At 38.3% G+C, this 5,140-nt stretch overlaps 1 pseudogene; it reads right to left on the reverse strand.

Moving 5' to 3' along the window:
* Positions 1-4,070: 4,070 nt before the first annotated feature.
* On the reverse strand, positions 4,071-4,878 carry LOC141363656 (uncharacterized; annotated as a pseudogene).
* Between the last annotated feature and the right edge of the window lie 262 nt (positions 4,879-5,140).

Genomic DNA, 5,140 nt, shown 5'->3' on the forward strand with positions numbered 1-5,140 from the left:
ATTTTGCTTTGCAATACTAAATGCTAAACAAATGCAAAGTGTCAAAAAAAGCAGTTGATCTTGTGACCGAGTATTTCTAGGCTAAACTCACACCTCCTCTTTCCTACAAGTCCTCAAGTTTTTTTTGAACATGGTTACCTGTTACGTATCAGTGACCCCATATTCATTTTATGTCCCCGGAAAAGCATGGCCAAGCGTCAATCAGAGTGAAACTGAATGAGGAAGCTCATTAGCATTGTACCTTCGAGTAGAAGTCACAAGCATCAGTGCATGCAATAGCTTTGTTTTATATCACGAATCAACAATGGCACGAAAGAAGAAGTGTGTTTTTGAATGTAAGGAGAAGAAAGCCTGGGTTCAAGCTTTCCAAATAAGCCAGCCTCTTGGAAACAATGGTTATAGCAGGGGTCTCAAACGCAAACTGGCTTGGGGCCATTTCTAAGACAGACATTTTATCGGGGGGCCACAGAGCTATTTTAACGTTCAAAAAAGTACAATATTTCTGTAAATGTCATGATTAATTTATATTATTTAATGTATAATAATACTTGAAAATATATAAGCAGTGGTTTTATTTTTTTTTTTAATATATTTTATAAAAGTAAATCTTTTCTTAACCTTATCTTAACTAAGACCCATTATAACCTTGCACTAAACTATCAAATTTAATTCCTGTATACATTTATAAACTATTATAAAAAATTACCACCAGTAAGTGTTTCTGTTTGTATTTATTTTGGATTGTCTTCAGTCATGGTATTGACTTCATTATGTGCTTTGTTATTTCAGTTTTAAAAATGTTTTGAGGCGCACTCTCTTTAAAATTGAATCAATTACTCACCCTACATAATTCATTTTATAAAACACTGTTGATATATGTATTCTAGAGGCTTAGACCTTTCCAACAATATATAGTTTGTTGTGATATACATAAAATTGATATGGAAAATATTGACGTAAAGTTAGGTGTCCCGTGAGCGGGACAGCGCCACTTAAGGGATGAATTTTCTATTATATGTGGGAAAATATTAATACGTGAAAGTGATCCCATAACTTTTAAATGGGTAGTTTATGTTATATAAGCTAGTTGGACAGAAAAAAATAATTATTCTGCTCTAAGTGTAATTGAATAGTAAGCTACATAATAATATATTATACTTCATTATATACATCACTATACATACTTTTATCTTTTGTACATTTCTCCTCATCTTTTCTCTTTTCTTAACCTGGGCACTTTTCTTATCTGTAGTTTACAATGTGTTGCATTACATCTACCGCTCTGCCTCCATATGCAGTGTCTCCATTAGATGCTGTGACCTGAGGTGAACTAACCCCACCGCTGCTCGATCTTCTCTGAGTATCCACCCGGAAGTAACAAATCTTCTTTGGACAAACGCTACAAAGTCCCGACCAGATTAACTGATCGCATGGTTATGATTGACGCGAGGTTCAGTTGAGGAATTAAAATCATGCATTCCGCTATCCTCGACATCACGGAGCGCGCGCGGCTCATGGCTGCGTAGCAACGGGTGACGCAACCCACACCACGGAGTGCAACTTCCGCTCCCGAGCACTTTGGAAAATAATGCTTTGACTTGTTTTAACGCGTTGTTAGACAAACACTTAAACGTTTAAATCAAAAATCAAACGAATATAAAACAAAGTGAATAAAAATCTTTCTGCGGGCCAGATTATGTTATATTTTTAAAAGGTGACATGGGCCGCAGAGAGGGGGAGGGCGGGCCGGGAGTTTGAGACCACTGGGTTTTAGTTTGTTAATCCAGGGTAGTAGCAGAGTTTTGCGCGTGTTTGTTTAACGCTGGATTTTCGTTGAAATCGGGACGTTCCAACTGGGTCATGAGGCGCAGGCAGTAAGTTCATTTAATGTAAATGACACAAACATGTAGGGAATCATAAGTTGTCCAGAGATGGTCGCTGATACACAATAGTATCGGGGGGCGGGGCAGTAGTTTACTCATTTATTTATTTGTTCATTTTTACTTCACTTGATTGATAGTGGACAAAAAAGAATCAAGGGCAACACTGTCATGCCCGCAAACTTCTTAAAACTGATGCCATTAATCCATCCGCATCATTAAGTCAAGTTGCTCTAAACTTTCCTGCATGCCAGGGAGGGGGAACAACAAACTCGCTGGTTTTAACCATCTGCGCACCTAACAAGTGCAAGAAAATATCAGAGCGCACGTATTATAAGTTCAGGTGCTAGAATGAGTCCATGCCACGAGCATTCAGGTCCGATCAAGAGTCCAAGACGCACGCATTGAGTCCACGTGCATGGGAGAAGGAATACGCATGCATTACAAGCCCTCTCACGCAAAGTGAAGCCCACAAACTCTTTCATGCGAGGAAAAGCACGCAATGCGCATGCTAATGTGAAACTATGATGAAAATAATAATAAACATTGCCAACTATCATCATGAATGCCTGCTATTGGCGATATGTCTGACGATTGTCGATACATGATGCTATCGTCTAACGGCCCAACCCTAATAGGTACTTAAGATAAATATGAGATGAGCAGAAACAGTGTGTGTTACAGTATGTGAGCTTATTAACAACAGTATATAAAAACGGTGCCATTAAAGCTGTTTTTATGCTATGTGTCATTGAAACACACAATGATATGCAAATAATGTCAAGGCCACATATAAACGTCATTACAGCAGGTTGTTGCTGACAGCCCAAACATTCGGATTCGGCACACAGACTACAAACACAAAGACGAAAACTGTCATCATGTTCTCATTGAGGCCAGAGTACACAGGGTTTATGGAAACAATGATGGGTCGGCGAGACATCGAATTAGATCCAAGATCTAATGTTGGAAATTCGTTCAATACAATAATCTTATTCAGAAGAATATAGTCTGCAGATGTTAGGAGGCTTGCATCAACCATATTTGCAAATACAGACAGACGCACACACGCAGGTCTTTTCTTAGCATAGTATAAAAGAGTCTTTCTACCATGGGACTGATTTGGTCTAGAAATAGCACGAGTATAAAGACAGTGATGTGGCAGGTTTATTTATTAGAAGCATGCAAGCTGAAAATCAGGATAGGGAGAAGGGACAGTATCCATATTTTAAAGTCACATTGAGACAAAAAATGAAGGTGCAATGTGTGTGTAAAAGGGAGAGAAGGACAGAAAGAGAGAGAGATAAATTCCCAGTAGAAAGTCTTGCCAAATACCCAATGCTACAGGAAGAAAAAAAGCCGCTTTTCAGGACGCGGTGAGTTAAAGTTTTGAATCTGCTGTCATCTCACCATAACTTTGGCCCCTCAGTAACCCGGCCCCAGGGGCAGTACATTTACTTTGCCTCTTTTTCTGAAATGATGTTGACATGGTAGGTGTCGTTGCGTTATACTAGATTTGTCAGCCGTGGCAGGTGGTCATTTAGTTACTCACAAAAATGACATGCTGTCAACGGTGAAATGAGACAAAGGTTTCTGTGTCCGGTCAAGGCCTTACAGACTCAAGGACTGACAGACTCCTTAGTTATCCACTTCAGGACAGACATACAGGTCTAAAAATAATCCCACCTCACAAAGCACAGGCTGTTTTCAGCAGAATAACACCTTTGGTCAGAGCTGAAATTGTCATCTCACTCAAGTCTGGGACTGTGTTGGTGATGGATAACTTCAATGTGAACACACATATCAGGGTTTAAGGTCATGCAGGTGGTTAGATACAGTCACTAAACAATTATTAAAGCTCACGATGACAGAAAATATGATGAACACATGACAAAAGAGAAAGACTGTCTCATCCCATGTCTCATCCCATTTAGTCTAGTATTTGGACTGTATACATCATTTTGTTAGCGATTATAAACTGAAATATTTCTACGTTTATTATAATGCACCAAATTTGGACATTAACAAGTAGAACAATTTATAAATTTGCAGTGTAAACTACTCATATGACTTCCTAAAAGCATGGACAATTTTTTTACATTTCAAATTTTATTTTGAAAAAAAGATCTAATTGACAATTTGCAATAGAGGACATGCACATGACGTCATCTTCGGTGAAAGTGACTGCGGTTATGCCCACTGAGTGGCAAAAGACATCTTCTTCGTCGTCGTCGTCTTTTTCGTCTTCTTCTTCTTCTTTGTCATCTTCTTATTCTTCCTCTTGTTCATCTTCTTCTTCTGCCTCTTCTTCTTTGTCATCTTCTTCTTCGTCGTTGTCTTCTTCTTCATCATCATCTTCTTCTTTTTCATCTTCTTCGTCGTCGTCTTCTTCGTCTTCTTTGTCTTCTTTGTCTTCTTTGTCTTCTTTGTCTTCTTCTTTTTCTTCTTCTTTCTCATCTTCTTCATCTTCTTCTTCGTCGTCATCGTCTTCTTCTTTGTCATCTTCTTCGTCGTCGTCGTCGTCTTCTTCGTCTTCTTCTTCTTCTTTGTCATCTTCTTATTCTTCCTCTTTTTCAACTTCTTCTTCTGCCTCTTCTTCATCGTCGTCTTCTTCGTCTTCTTCTTCATCGTCGTCGTCTTCCCGTTGTCTTTTTCTCCGTTGTCGTCTTCTTTTTCATCTTCATCTTTTTCATCTTCTTCTCCTTCTTCTTTGTCATCTTCTTCGTCGCCGTCGTCTTCTTCGTCTTTTTCTTCTTTGTCATCTTCTTATTCTTCCTCTTTATCATCTTCTTCTTCTGCCTCTTCTTCTTCTTCATTATCTTCGTCTTCTTCTTCATCGTCGTCTTCTTACCGTTGTCTTTTTCTCCGTTGTCTTCTTTTTCATCTTCGTCTTTTTCATCTTCTTCTCCTTCTTCTTTTTCATATTCTTTTTCATCTTGTTTTTCGTCGTCTTCTTCTTCGTCTTCTTTTTCTTCTTTGTCTTCTTGTTCTTCGTCATCTTCGTTGTCTTCTTCTTATTATTATTATTTGTTATGTATCTGTCTTGTGTTCTTGGTTTATTGGTCATGTCTTTAATTTTGAAATCATTCACAGCCATGTTTCTCTCTTGTTTCATGTGTCTTGTTCTGATTGGCTGCCTTGTATTATGTGTCATGTTCCCATTGGTCCCATGTCCCTATATAAGCCCTTTTGTAACTGATCATGTCTTGTTTATTGTCTTGTCTTGCCATGCTACGGATTTATGTTATTGTCTTATATGT

Source organism: Misgurnus anguillicaudatus, chromosome 4, assembly GCF_027580225.2.
Source record: "Misgurnus anguillicaudatus chromosome 4, ASM2758022v2, whole genome shotgun sequence".
Lineage (NCBI taxonomy): Eukaryota > Metazoa > Chordata > Actinopteri > Cypriniformes > Cobitidae > Misgurnus > Misgurnus anguillicaudatus.